A 16621-nucleotide genomic window follows, 5' to 3' on the forward strand; every position below is an offset into this window, starting at 1 on the left:
ATCTTCAATCCTCAAAGAAATACACGAAATAGATCATTACCGCTAATCCTCAAAGAAATCTACTCTAGAAAAATTTTCATATCAACAAATCAACTCTAATCAACCCCATTTTAAAGGTTACAAACTAATCACTCACTAGAGTAGATCAAGCTACAGCACTAAGTCTGTAAAACTAAGAACTCAATTCCAATTATAAATCAGTCCTTCAATTCTGCAATTCTAAAACCTTAAATCAAACAAGAATTATCTTTCCGGAACCTCTAAGATCAAAGAACTTACATCCCATAAAAGAAAAATCGACTCTCAAATCCTTCAAATTCTAAAACATTAATAGATAATAAATCATTTTTTTTTTTTTTTTGAAATTCTCAAGATTGGTAGCTTTAATCAAAAACATTCACCTTAAAAGCTTGTAAAATCTAACGCCCCAATTGTCACCAAATTATTCATCCGAATCACGAAATCTAAAACTCGAAATTTAATTATTTCCCCCCCAAAGCTTGTCGAACCTAACGCCTTAACTACCATAAACTTATTTTCCTAAAATCTATAAGGCCCCAAACTTTAAAACTTTAATGAAATTTCATAAAATCTATCATTGAAATTTGTTGAACTTACAAACTACTACGCTATAGACCATTTCGTAAACTCCTCGGAACTAAAGAACTCAATTATTCTACTTCCCTAAAAGATCACCCAGATCATGCCATGACTCTAGCATTCGGAGTCTCAGTAACCTCGCCTCCAACAGTACCAAGAGTCACTGCGTACATTCGAGCCCGAGCTAAATGCCTCTGGTTAGTTCTACCACTGCTACGAGCTCCACGGCTTTCTTGAACTCGACTAGGGCACTCACGAGCAAAATGCCTCGTCTGACCGCATTCAAAACATTGATTACTACCCAGATGACACTCACCCTCATGAGCTTTATTACATTTGCCACAAACTGGAACTCGGCCTCCCATACGCACTCCCAAGGCTGCTTATGGTCGAGTCCCGGCCCGCTGAACAAACTTCTGAGGCGAACCCGAACTACTTCCTTTACCAGTAAAACTCCGCCTCTTTTGTCCTGAAGGGGAGCCCATATTCAGATTATTCTCTCGCTCTACAAGAGTGACCACATCCACTAAATCCTGAAAAGTTGTAATCCGGTGGCAAACTACCATTTTGCATAAATCTGGTCGCAAACCTTACATAAAATTCCCTTAAACACCTCCTTAAAGTTCGTTGAACCTGCACTTTCCTATACTATAGCCTCGTTACAAAAATTCTACAAAACCTTGACCTCAATCATCTTAAGCGACTTAAAGCTAATTCCTCTCCTCATTGCTACGTGAGTTCCCACCTTACAAAGATTGCCTATAAACCATGACATTCCCTTCAGACCTCAACATCATACAAACAAACCACGTCGCTCAAAATTCAAGCCTACTACGCTAAATGTTCATGCCTAATAATAGTATCCTCAATTATACCGCCTTCCTGCCACAACACAACCTTTGACCCCCTTTAAGAAAACAAATAAAAACCAACAACATAAAACCAAGAACCAAAACCAAACCACACAACAAGAAACAAAAGAAACCAGCATGCAATAACATAACTAAATAAATAAAAACAAGCAAACAAGCTCACACAAATAAAACAAATAAAACAACTATACTTAACATAATTTTTAAAACATAATTTTTTAAAAAGCATTCTGGTACTGCCTACGGGACATGTGGTTTTACCCAGAGTCAAACCGCTCTGATACCACCTGTGACGCCCCCAAATCCCCACGCCCGAACACGGGAAAATTGAGACGTCCGGATGGTGACAACCCGGGTCACCATCCCATCGACGGGTGCCGAGTGTGTGCAAGGCAACAGATGTGTACAGATAAACACGCAGCGGATAAAGAAAGTCATAACTAAGTACCAGAATTTCATAACGTAATACAAGTTGTTTAAAACATACATAGATAAATATTACAAAACACGAATACAGTTTTAAACAAATATAAAGATAGCATCAGCAACCCGGCGGAGCCGCATCCTCGGGCTCACCCTCCTCCTCTTCGTCCTCCAACTCTGCACCAAAAGCTACGGAACCACGAATGGTACCGCAGGTAAGTAAAACCCAAACACTACCAGATAAAAACACATAAAACTCATACAAGATGCATGAAACATGCCCCATGCACAAAGCCCACCAAAAACCCAAGTTTTCCACGCACGCCAAAAACCCATTTGGCCCGAAAGCATATCCTTTCCAAAAAAAAACACGCCAAAAGTCACATTTGGCCGCCAAAAGTCCATTTGGCCCAATATCTCGCCGGAAGTCCATCCGGCCCAATATCTCGCCAGAAGTCCATCTGGCCCACGCCAAAAGTCCCATTTGGCCTCATAAACCATTATCCAATTTTAACCGTATGCACCATGACCTCCCCTAGGGGTCATCCGCACACCCTGGCTCCAGTGTCACACCGTAGAGTACCACTACGCATGTGACACCTAACGAGCGATGCCCAGTTTCGCGCCCCGCGCGTGCGTAGCCAAGCATCCTCTAGCCCTCGCCAGCGAAGGGCCACGGAGTCGGTGAGTAGGGCGATGCCCGGTTCCGCGCCCGGCGCGTTCGTAGCCAAGCATCCCCCTAGCCCCGCTCCCGTCATCTCTCTCGACAACTCAGGGGACATCACTCAGTTTATTCCGCTCCCGAGTGACCAGAGGAGCTCCACCGAGATAATAACCCATCCCGGCTTGGGCTCGTGATACACACGCACCCGTAAAACCACTCACGCCAATACACAGGCTTTTCACACGTGAACAAAAACACACATGCATGCACCATGAAATGCCAAATCAATGCATGATAAAATAACCAACCAACATAAACAATTAAACAGACAACTCCGTCCTCCATCCATCCGACCCCCGAAACTCCTCGGACTCAGTCCGGAATCAACAACCAATAACAGTAAAATATTTGAATGAGCAATATATATTAAAATCTGAAAATAGGGTTTGGAAAATACTTACAGCGCTATACGGCAATTTTAGAAAACAAGCGGCGTTGCAAGCGGCGGAAAAACAGCAACGTCACAGTGAAAATTCACTGTGGCCGTGGGTCTGAAAAACCCACTTTTGAACGGGGACAAACTAGGACACGAAATTGATAGGGAATGGTCTAGGGATGGTTGTGAAGCTATTGGAAGTGGTGGTTGGCCGTGGGTGGCGGCGGAATCGCCGGAAAATGGCCGGATTACCCAAAACGGAAAGCTAGCTCGTAGGAGCTGTTCCGGTGGTCGTTGGAGGCCGGAAATGGGTGGGTTAGGACGGCAAGGGACCGGTGATGAAGTGGTGAAGAAATGGTGGCCGGAGGTGGAGCGACGGTGGCGGATCGGAGGAAAAACCGTGGAGGCTTTGGAGGGCTTTTCCGGCCAAACGGCAGGCCGGATGGGGGTGGTTTTCGGTGGGGAGGTGCGCCGGAGGTGGACGAACCGAACGCCGGTGGCTGTGTCGGCCACGCCGGTCGGCGGCGGCGGTCTGGGCTGAAAACAGCTCCGGCCGTGGGTGAGGAGAGAGAAGAGAGAGAAACCGGGGGGGGCTCGAGCGGGAAGAGGGAAGAAAAAAAAGAAAAGAAAGAAAAAAAAGAAAAAAGGAAGGAAAAGAAAAAAAAAAGGAAAAAGAGAAAAGGAAAAAGATGTGAAAAGAAATGAGGTCCAATCCTCACTCCGGGAAAACGAAACAAACCGCCGAAAAAGATTAAAAACCACAAAACAACTAAAAGAAATAAAACACAACATCAAATAAATTAAATTAAATTAAAAACCAATTTAAAATACATTAATTTAAAATAAATAAACCAATATATTAATTAAATTAAAAACCACCCTTCGGTGAAAATACACGTAAAAACGGGTCATCACAAGAATCTTGAACAAGCAGGAGCGGCGCCCATTCGGGACTATACAGCCCCTTTACGCCGCCTCTCAAGGCCAACTCCTGCACACCGCTGGCGTGCTAAGCCACCATTAGCCACCATACACGGTGGTCTGCCCTACACCCAGCGGCTTTCTCCACCCCTCAACATTTCTTCCCATCGCAGCACAGTATAAAAAGCAAAGAAATTTACAACAATGCACGATTTAACAAAGGAAAGTGATCTGAAAGCATTAAGCATGATTGGAAGGAAAAACGTGAGGGAGTTTTTCTTCCTCCAGCACATACTCAATTCGGCAAAAGTAAAAAAAAAGAACACCGAAATGATGTGCGTATCTTCGTTGTTTGGGACCTTTGGATCTTTCACAGAATAGATGTAATCCCATCGTAAAAATCAATATATTCAGTCTTTCGCAATATAGTAAAATCATAAAATACGAAAGCACATATTTACTGCATATTTTATTGAGATCATAAAAAATCTACAACTTAAAGCTCTGATACCACATGTTAAATATTTTAACATGAACATTAATAAACGGATTTTCGATTTCATATGATCCACAATAATAAACAGTAATAAATAAATGCGCACCTTTCTCCATCAGTTTGATGAAGAATAAATCTGACTATGAGAGAAGGATCACCCTAGCAACTTTTCCTCACAAGTGTCTCACGATGGCAAAAGGCATTCTAATGTTGTAGGTGAGAACCCTTTAATCCCTCAGTGCTATTTATAGATTTCTGACCATCAAGAAATGTAGGAATTTGTATCTGACTATAACTAAAGATAGAGTTTTAATCTTATCTCTTAGGATTTCTCTTATCCCGTTATCACTCATCTTTAATCTGATAGACTTGAGCTATTTCAAATTCTATTAAGATGGGTGTGTGGGACATGGGTCGCCAGCTCAGAAGAAGCTACTGAAGTACTTTTGGAGGATTATAGGAATAAGGGTTCTATATGCTGCTTCAGTGGGATGATAACTATCCCAAAAAATATTTAGATGCATCTGTATAGGTGGGAGACGCTGGGTTACATGGTATAGCTACTTCTATACCACAACATCCTTTATTCGCAAACTCAAAACCTGCATAATTACATATTGAAATGGAGTAATCAATATATATATAATTAAATAAAAATGAGAAAAAATATGACAAAGAAGGCAGCATCATGCATGCGTGGACGTGATTAAGGAAACAAGAGCTAGCTAGGTCATGCACGAAAAATAATCTTTGTTAATTACCATATTTTTTAGGGTTTTCAATGAGATCGAGTAGAGGGGTGTAAACATCAAGATAGATCATCTTGCTGTTGGGTAGGTTTCTGTTAAGGGAATCCAGACTTGCTGACAGTTTCATGTTGAATAGTTCTGCTGCTTGGTTGTACTTTTCATAGCACTGTCACAGTATTCCTCCTGCCAGAGTTCTTTGTGACGGCACACATCCAATCGGCGGTGCACTCAGTACTCCAATCGATCCTTCGTGCCCCTTGCTCATATATTTCCTTCAAAAAATTGTATAAATCGAATTTATCAATACTATTGATCTTAACCCATTTGATATCACATTAGACAGAATATTTATTGCTCTTATTAATTACATGCATGACATTCATAATAATTAGTCTCTGCCGGACATGAAAGCTATAATATTTAGAGTAGTTTTATATATATTTACAGTTTTACTTACAAAGCTATAATATTTAGAGTAGAGAACAAAATTATCTTCATGCCGCTGCAAATTAGCTCCTACATTAGGCCACACTTATTTTTACAACCATCTCATATCATCTCAATTAATCATTACAACTTTTTTAAATTTTCACACAAACTAAAATAAACAATTGAATTTTTTCAAATCAATTTGAAAAAGTTGCAAAACTGTTCGTTTTCATTGAAATCATCTTTAGCGATGAAAACTTGCGATGACGAAAAGTTGGATGCAAATAATAATTTTTAGCATCAATTTTGGTGGGGACGGAAATGAATTGGTCGCAAAAATCCTATTTGTTTGTAGTGATACCAAAACAAAAATAATATCAAAAAAATATATTCTAATAATATTTTATTCAATTTTTAGCTTTTATCCTAACTCATCTCATATGTGAAAACAAACAATGTTTTCTGAAATTTTTATAGGAGGCTATTCACACCAACTTATAATAAGAGGAATCTTTTCGTTATAATATTGGATTGGTCGATCATATTCAACCGGAAAGTTTTTCTCCACTCAACATAAAACAAAATGAAATTTAATTATAAAAAAATGAAATTTAATTATGCCAATGAATAAATGATCAGGAAAATAGACAATGTTTGAAAAGATATATATGAAGCCACCTAGCTTGTAATTTAAGTGTGACAATTATATAATTTAACCCATTAAAAATTATAGACAGATTTAACACATATATATACGTACAGATCTAGAAGTGAAATATGAATGATCATGGAATTATTGCTACATTAAAGGATGCGGTAGCCTCGTCGAGCATAAGGTCAGTATAGGAAGGGACATCGTACTCCAATTCCCGTGCATGAGAAACGAAATATGTATTGGCAATGTCATCTCTTCCCGCTACCACCAGAATTAATAGACTTTTTGACAAGATGAAGTTTGTCCTCTCTTCACCAACAATTCCTTTAAGCTTCGCTTTGTATTCTTTGAACATTTCTAATTGATCGGACATTGATAGTACTGACTGTTTTTATTGCAATCAAAAGTTAGAAAAAAAGAATGGTGGAAGTTATACGTGCGTACGAATCAAGCATATGCATGCATGAATATAGATGAAATTATATGGACCCAAAAAGAAAAAAGAAGTACCACTAGTTTGGGTGTCAAGGGATCATATCCTGAGCCACCTGAAGCGAAACATGCTCCTGTGATCAAGTCTTGAGGTTGAAGATGTGGATCCAATTATGCTGGCACAAGCTCTTTTATTCCCAATTCCTCCGCTGAAATTAAAGGTGAAACAATAATTAATTTGTGAACTTTATTCATATTTAGAATATTTATTCGCCTGATTACAATTTATAACTCTATTGATTGAAAACTAAATGAATAAGGAAAAAAAAGAAAGAAAGAAAGAAAGAAAGAGACGTATCGCGTGAAGATAAGAGAAGGGCATGCGAAATCGGTATTTTCTTATTTTGTGTTAAATTTCAACGTCATTCCGTTGGGAGTACAATAAATTTATAAATGGGCAGAACCACTCATGATAGGTACTTCGGGATGTTAATTGGTTTGTGGGGTCATGGCCAGAGACTAGAGATCAGTATTAGGGGTGGGCAGCGGGGCCCCGTTACCAGCTGCCCCGCCCCGTTCGTCCCGCCCCCGCATAGGGCGGGGCGGGGCCCCCCACCCTGTATGGTGTAACCCAGCGGAGGCGGGGGATGGGGACGGACCCCCCTGGTCCGATTTTCTCCCGCCCCGCCCCGTATGTGATATATATATAATATATAATATATATTATATTATATATATATATATTAATAAGTTTAAGTTATACTTAAATAAAACAGCGCCGTTTTGTAGTTGACAAAACGGCGGCGTTTCATCTTAGGGGTAAGGGTTTATTAATAACCCACTAAATGAAACGACGCCATTTGTCAAAGACAAAACGGCGCCGTTTCATTTAGTGGGTTAAGCTGTTAACCCTAACACCCCCCCTGGGCGTCCGAAACCCCCAGAAACTACCTTCTCCCGAGTCCCGACTCCCCCCCCCTCCAAAACCCCCAATCCCCTCCCCTCCGACCCTAAGTCCCCACACGCAGTGCCGCACGCCGTCCCTTCTCCCTCTCCCTAGCTGACGCATGCCGGACGCACGGTATGTATAATTTTCTCCTCCGGTCATTGATTTTCTCCGTTAAATTATATATATATATATATATATATTTTTTTTTGAGTTTTGATTGGAGATTGGAGGAAGGATGGGGTTGAATCAGATATGAAGGATGGGATTTGTGAATTGTGTGCTGTGGATTCGTTGTTTGTGACATTGTGTGATTGTTTCGGATTTCAAGCATTTTGGATGTTTTGGATTGCCCATTTTTGTTGTAAATTTCATTGAAACCCTAACCCCTAAATTGATTTAGGGGTTTCATGATTTGAAACCCCTAAATCAATTTAGGGGTTAGGGTTTCGGATTGGGACTCTAAATTAAATTAGGGTTCCAATCCGAAACCCTAAATTGATTTAGGGGTTTCATGGATTGAAACCCCAATCCGAAACCCTAAACTCATTAATTTCCCAGTGCCCACCCCTACTTTCAACCTGCAAATTTTGTTTACAAAATTATTGAATACAAAAATTGTAAAGAATAAGAAAAAGACCTACCAATTAATTAAGAAAGAAATTATTTATATACATATATATAAATATATTAGACTCGGGGACATCCAATGAAAAAGTATCTTCCTAACCGCTGCAATCATCCAAAACCACGTACTTCCCGATCCAAATTATTTTATAACATGTCGATTGATATTCATATAGTTATTTTATAACCTATTTTCCTGAGTTGTTCTACAACCTTTGATTCCACTTCATGAAAATATATATTAAAATTTGTTTATTTAAATTCTAAAATTTAAAGACTAGAGCTGGTATTAGAAAAAATAAAAATAATAAATAATAAAGATACACATCTGAAGGGACTTGAGTTTGCAGAGAAATTCTGCAATCTAACCCAACATATCAATCTTTTAAAAATATTATGCAATGACTAAACTCAGAATTGTATATCTTGAGAGCTGTCTCTAGGTCATTGTCACTCTAAAGAAAAGCATGGCTACTTTTAAAACCCAACCATGGAATGCAAAGGCTCACATGAACAAACTCGAGCAATCTTCAATAATGGCCTTCATTCATAATTTTTTTTAATACTTGTAAAAAAATTCATATCTAATCCAAGGGTAAAAAAATAATACCAGTGTCGGTACTATTAAAATCAATTATGGAAGGATTTAGAATCAAGTCAAGAACTTATGACTTACATGAGGTTTGCTTTAGAGCAATTGCCACTAGAACATAAACTATGATACAAGAAAGAATGCATTATGAATGATTTGTTAAATGAATGTTTTTTTTAAATAGATCATCGAAAAAGCTTATAGAAATGGGTCTTATTCAAGTTAATTTATTATGAATGATTTGTTAAATGAATGAATAAAATTATCATATGTATATATAAAGTTTTATACTCATGACTCCACATGATATATATAACGTACACATGATTAACCTAAATTACCATGCACTTGGCCTATATATAAATGACACGAAATTAACCCCTACGCTTGCCAAAACTTAAAAAAGAAAAAAGAGAGAAGAAAATAATGCCTATTAAAAAATGCCTATTAAAGTCATAAGTTAATAATAATAATAATAATAATGGGAAAGGAAAAATGATGAAAGATTATAGGCTTAGGGCGGCTTAAAAAGAAAATATGAAGCATGTCTCTTCCTAATCAAATTATTTGGAATTGCTTATATGAGGTGTAAAAACTTATTACAGTGTAGTATTTCAATTATCATCATTATATATAAAAAGTACTTAATACATCAATAATAGTTTTTGCTGATTGTGTTGGATTGCACTTTGAATTTTTTTTTTTTTTTTGTTGGAGAATCAGGGATGTCTTCTGATTTCAATGATAGCTCGCCTTCCCCAGCCAACACCCCTACCTCAGAAACTAACCCTACTCCTACCCCTATAACGAGTACACCTTGCCCTGCTCCGAAACCCACACAGGGCAAGAAACCTGTATCTATAGTTTGGCAACACTTTACCAAACTAGAGGGTGGTGACCCCAACAACCCACAAGCTAAATGTAATCACTGTGGGAAATGTATGGATGTCACTATAGGAAACATGGTACATCCCAGCTGAAAGTCCATCTAGAGGAACAATGCAAGAAGAGTCCAATTTTAAAATCCTTAGTAGAAAAGGGTCAATCTAGACTAGATTTTAAAATGACGGATGGGAGTAGTGGGGCCGGGGGGCCAAAATTGAAGGGATATACAAAGTATAACCCCGATGAGTGTAGAAGGAAGGTAGCTCGTATGATTATTATGGACGAGCTGCCTTTTCAGTTTATGGAGGGTAAAGGGTTCCAAGAATTTGTCCAAGAGTTGGAACCGAGATTTGTACTTCCTTCTCGTCACACTGTGGCAAAGGATATTAAGAAGATGTACCTTCGTGATAAAGATGTTTTGAGGGGCCAACTCGCGAGTTTGGTAGTTTGCCTCACTACTGATATTTGGACTTCTATCCAAAATATGAATTACATGTCGTTGACTGTGCATTTTGTTGATGCTGATTGGGTTCTGCACAAAAAGATTATTAAATTTTGTCAAATAACTGATCATAAGGGTGAGACGATTGGGAAGGCATTGGAGGCCGCAATAAAGGAGTGGGGGCTGGAAAAGGTTTTGTCTGTATCAGTTGATAATGCGTCGTCTAATGATGTCGCATTGGGATATCTAAAGAATTATCTTAAAGATGCAAATAAGACATTCTTGGGTGGTGAATACTTGCATGTTAGATGTGCTGCACATATTTTGAATTTAATTGTGACTGAGGGGTTAAAAGATGTTGATGACTCCGTTGCACGAGTTAGAATGGCTATGAAATGGGTGAGGTCTTCTCCTTCTAGATTGGAGAAATTTAAAGTTGCTGCAAAGGCTGCGGGCATAACATCGAAGAAGGGTCTTTGTACTGATGTTCCTACCAGATGGAACTCAACCTTCTTGATGTTGGAGGCGGCCCAAGAATATAAGGCAGCCTTTCAATTATTGGGTGATGAAGACATCCAATATGTCAAATACTTTGATGAGCATGGGGGATCATGAAAGCCTAATGATGATAATTGGGTGGTAGTTTCTACTTTCGTTGATTTTCTTGGATTATTTTATGATGTCACATTGAATATATCTGGTTCTTTGTACCCTACATCCCATGGGTTTTGTCAACAAATATGTAGGGTAAAATTAGAATTAGAAGATATGCGTAGGGGTTCCAATGAAAGGATAAGGGGGATGGCAGTGACCATGATGCTAAAATATGATAAGTATTGGGGAGATTTGACTGGAATGAATATTTTCTTATATGTGGCTGTTATTCTTGATCTCCGTCTGAAAGTTTCAGGCTTGTTATATGGGTTGGGACTTGTTCACGATCAGGTATGGACTGAAATTATTGGTGAATTGGCCCGAGATACCCTAAAAAAATTGTATGACGAGTTTATGGCAATTAAGGGTGGTACTACATCGAAAACACATACACCGACCCCAACGCCTTCTACAGACACCGTGACCGGGCCTCCTACAAAGAAGCGCAGAATGCCGTGAACTAAGACTCTCGCGCAGAATCCCACACTAGTCCATCAATCTACGGAGGTCGTTTCTGAGTTAGACAACTATTTGTCAGCAGATATGGTCCAAGATGATGATGATCATTTCAATATATTAGGATGGTGGAAGAATGCCTCAAAGAAATATCCCATCATTTCTGAGATTGCCCGCTGTATTTTGGTCATCCCTATTAGCACCGTTGCCTCAAAGTCAGCCTTTAGTACCAGATGTCGTATATTGGATCCTTTCCTTAGTTCATTGTCTCTTACAACTGTAGAGGCATTAATATGTACACAGAGTTGGACGATAGGAAAGGATATTCATGTTCCGGATATTTTAAATTTTAAGGAGACCGATGAGGGTGGTGATCAATCTGAATTTGGACCACCTGGTAATTGTTTTTTATTTTATTATTTTAATTTATTTGTATTCATTTCCATTTCATCGTTATTAATTTTAATATTAATTTTTGTAGTAACACATGAGACGTCTAGCACCTCTGTAACATAAAAATGTGCTCAAGCCCGGGCCGCCCCAACTGTCATACCCCTTGACTCAAAGACAAACCACAGCTGACAAGCCTCTTTAGAATGATCAATTTTTAATTATTTGTTCAAATTTTGTATTCAATAATTTGTAATGTTGATACAATGTCCCTTGGACACTTTTATGTTTGTAATTTTGTAATTGTTTAGCCTTTCAATTTTGTAATAGCTTAGTTATTATTATTAGTTTATTACGTATTAGACTCTTAGACATAACACTTTTTTTTTCTTTTAATCTGGGTTTTAATTTTTTTTTTCTTTTTTACTTATAATTTTATGGGCTGAAAAATGAAAATGGCCTACAAGCTTTTTTTGGGCCAAAAATACATACTTGTGGGCTATTTTGTCCCATTGTTGAGGTTTCTGGGCCATTTTCGGCCCAGAAATTGCTCCTGGGCCCAAGGCCCAGAAGGGAGGTGCGGGGGGGCGGACGGATTGCCCCCCCACCCCGTACCCCGTCATGCGGGACGGGGTACCCCGCCCCCGCACACCGGGGGCGGGGGACGGGGGAGATTTTCCCCATCCGCCCCATGCGGGGGCGGGGGGCGAGGGGGGGGGTCTACCCCGCACCGTATGGTGCGGGTAGTACGCCTAATCAGTATGACTTTGGTGTCCTGGAGGTGTCGCTGGACACCTAATTTATACGACTTAGTTGACATGTCAAATCATTTAAAATATGTTACATCAAAATATATATGCAACTAGCTAGAGAGATGATTGAAAATAATATTAATTTTCAGCATACATTTCCTAGCTAGGTTAATTTTGTTCTGCTATGTATTTTGTTCGCTGACCAATAATACATTTCCTTGGTGCATGGTGCATGTATTCCTGTGTTCATAGATAAGTTTGAAATTGCTTTTTGTAGGGACTGGTACGGTAGCTAGACTCTAGCATTACATGATACTTATAAGGGCTTTGCTAGATGCAGTCGGCAAATGCAAGCGAGATGCAAACGGCTGTACAGAATGAAGAAAAAAAAAATTATAGAATGGTTGTACGGAATAAATAAAAAAAAGTTATAAAAATAATTTTTTTTTTCATGTAAGTCCCATATTAATTCACTTTTTTCAAAGCGACTGCACGCCGCTTGCATTTGCCGACTGCACAAATCATTTCTCTACTTATAAAGGCTTACGTACTGAGTATAGCTCCGTTCAAATGTGGAGTTAAATTGAGATAAATTATATTTTTTATAAATATTATTAATAAGTTAAAATAATAGAATAAATTTTATGGAGTCCAACTAAAATGAGTTTATATATATTTAAATATTAAAATGAATTTAAATATATTTATTGAAAATTTTCAAAAATTGTGAATCCCACATGATAAGAAAGTGTTGAGTTAAAAAAAAGTTACGGATCTACATATAAAGAGATTTTGAATTGAGTAATGTTGAGGCCCAGTTTGGATATACGATACAGATGAGATATTTTCATCTGTACCGTATAGTAGTTTTCCATATCTAAATATACTATATTTCATTTCTAAATTTTAAAAACATCCATTTAAATAAACAATAATAAATAGTGAAAACTTACAGTGAATAGTAGACAACTCGACTATCCTATTAAATAGTAGGATGCACATCTTTTTTAAATCCCAAAAATTAAAAACTATCTCATCATCTCACTATCCAAACACATAATTTTTTTACAAATTATTTTATTTCATCTCATTTTAACTATATATCCAAACGAGATCTTAATAATTTGTGAGTTATATATTTAAATATTAGAATAGATCTAAAATGGAACCCAATTTAAATGACCTAGGCTCATTTAAAAATCTAAACGAAACCTAAGTCTCTTCAAATTCTCAAAATAATAATAATAATTAAATGTCTCTTCAAACTTTAAAAAGTTTATCAACGTCGACGCCTTTAAAGGAAGATCATGACCCGGCGCAAAACTATAGAGGAAGGTTTACTATGTAAAAGCGACAAAGCTAGAAAGTGCCCTTGGAATTAATCTCCTTGCATAAGCATCAATTCTTCTAATCCTCTAAAAAAACAGGACTGAGTTGCATCTAACTACTGCCACGATCGGAGGAGAAATACACCGCAAAAAGGCCAACGCAATTCCGTAGGTTGAGAAGGAGAGACAAAGTATTGACCTATCTCCCATGCATGCACGCACATGCAAAAAAGTGATTCTCGTTCATTTGTTGGTTATGGGTAACTAACAAAGTTCCAGTCAGTGTAATTTTCTCTTTATCTATCTCGACGTTTATATATCCTTCAGATATGGCAATTCAAACAATTATAACACGCTACAGATACAAAACAGAGCAAAAGGGGAACTAGAGTACCAGAAACCGACGCCCCCGCGGGGGGGGGGGGGTGGAGAGAGAGCTACGTACGTACCTATCAAGTCTGAGGGATCCTTTCCATTGCCGAATCTTCCTGTTGGAACTTTTCCTTTAAAATCCTGCCCATAGGGAGGGAAATTGCACTTAACAACAGTTCTCAGGTAATTGTTGTTGCCCGGATCCACGATTGAATCACCAAACGCTATAACTGCTGGAATGGTTTCATTCGGTGGCAGCTGTATGGCAGTCTTGGAATTGTAGAAAAGAACAGAAAAAATTATCAGAGTAAACAATACAGAAGAAGAAGACATTTTAAAGAAGAGAAAGTGCAGTGTCTTCTTTGCTTGCTTGCTCTCAACGTTGACTCACTTCCCAGTCTTGGCCAGGGAGTTCCTATAACGCATATATTTATATCTGCTGCAGCCTTCTGGCATTCTTTTTTAGTGATTTATTGACACATAAATAAGCTTGATCCAGCACTAAAATATAAGAAAAAATGATTGTAGAAATTTTAAATAGATAATTTTTATATAATTAAGTTTTTGTAAAAAGTGGACCTCGTTTTAAAAAATTATAAAAATACTATTTTTAGTAGTAAGACTCCCTTTTTTTATAAAAATACTAAATGATTTATCTATTTAAAATTTGCACTTAACATTACTCGAAATATAAACACCTACACTCTCTCTCTAAACTTCGACCTACCTAATTTTCCGGTTCACAGCTTAAACACTTTTATTTTTTCACTCCTAACAATCATGATCGTAAGCAAAAAGTAACTTATAATGCGAACATGAAAAATGATATAGGCCGGTTTGGTTAGTCAATTCAGATGAACTCATCTCATGTGGAGTTGTATGGTACATATGTTTTTTCTATCTAAACCTTCTATTTTATTTCTAAATTTTGAAAACATTCACTTAAATAAACTATACTAAATAAACAGTATAAAATAATAAAAACTGACAGTAAATAATACATTAACGGTATAAAACTGATATTAATAATGTAAAATATCAAGGATTCAGATACTCTATAAATACCGTGGGATCAACACATTTTTCAAATCTTAAAAAATAAAAACTATCTCATTTTATCTCACTATTTAGTATCCAAACACTTTTTTTTTTTTTTTACAAACTAGTTCATCTCATCTAACTCAAAAATTTTATTACCATTCAAAATATCTAATCTCATCTCATTTAAATTACATAATCAAATGATGCCTAAATCTATAAATAATTTACCACCATTTTACAACTCTGACTAAGATGAAGGGTAATTATGTAAATTTGAAATTATTATCCATCTATATGCACCTATATTTATATTTATAGGTATATATATATATATAAATATTGTTTGTATATGTTATAACATTTAATTTTGTTATCAAGTCTGGCACTGTAATTCATTTATTTATTTCTTTTCAAATCTAAAATAATATGGATTTGGGACAAAAATCTCAAGAGATCCGATTGTTGGTGGGGGCCTCATTAATTACTTATCAAAACTAGCGTGCCAATAATTTCATGATTGTAAAGGATCAAGAACTTATAGACCCGAACAAACAAAAACTATGGACCCCATTCGTATGATTGATGGGCTTATCTATTTGCATGTGCAATTGTTTGAAACTGACACGCAAGAGAGTTAGCCAACCGCCCTCCCAACTGTTTTTTTTAAGTAACCCTAATTATAATTATTATACAATGCGTAAATATTGTACAATTTAAAAAAAAAAATTATTATTAAAAATTTAATTTTTTATATAAATTTTATATTTATTTATTTTTAAAAATTTTATGTAATACTTACACATTTCATAACTGTCATTATTATTATTATTATTATTTTATCCTTCCTGATATTTGACTTGGAGCCAACCAATTAGTTAGCAATTTAGTGTATAAATAAGAAAGGACGTAACTTGAGAAGGATAATAATTTGTATATGGTGATTAAGTGCCACCTCCGGTTCTCTAAAATTTTTCTTAAATTTTAGTTAGAAATCACAATTTTTATAATTTTATTCTAAATTTTACTCATCTTTAAAAAACTTCCCTACATCTCATTTCCTATTATTTTTCTATTCTATTAAAATAATATTATTCTATTCTTTCTTTATTAGTTTTTCTCTCACTTTCATTTTCAATCTTAACTGCTAATTCTTTTATATTTTTTTTCTTGTTTTCATCTCATATGTACCGTACTACAGTTTTTCCTATCCAAACACACTATATTTTATCTCTAAATTTTAAAAACATCAATTTAAATAAACAGTAATAAATAATACTAAATAGTAAAATTTGATAGTGAACAATGTGTGAACATTGATAAACAGTAAAATCTCATAATGAACTGTTCAAGAACTGTGTGAACAATTATGAACAGTGCACAATTTGGCTGACAATTGAACTATTGGGAGCCACACCTTTTTCAAATTTTAAAAATTAAAACTATCTCATCTCATCTCACT

The 16621-nt window shown here is 36.7% G+C and overlaps 1 pseudogene; it reads right to left on the reverse strand.

Annotated features, from left to right (window-relative positions):
• Positions 1 to 6312: 6312 nt before the first annotated feature.
• Positions 6313 to 14454, reverse strand: LOC122274352 (annotated as a pseudogene).
• Between the last annotated feature and the right edge of the window lie 2167 nt (positions 14455 to 16621).

Source organism: Carya illinoinensis, chromosome 8 (genome assembly GCF_018687715.1).
Source record: "Carya illinoinensis cultivar Pawnee chromosome 8, C.illinoinensisPawnee_v1, whole genome shotgun sequence".
In the NCBI taxonomy this organism is placed as follows: Eukaryota; Viridiplantae; Streptophyta; class Magnoliopsida; order Fagales; family Juglandaceae; genus Carya; species Carya illinoinensis.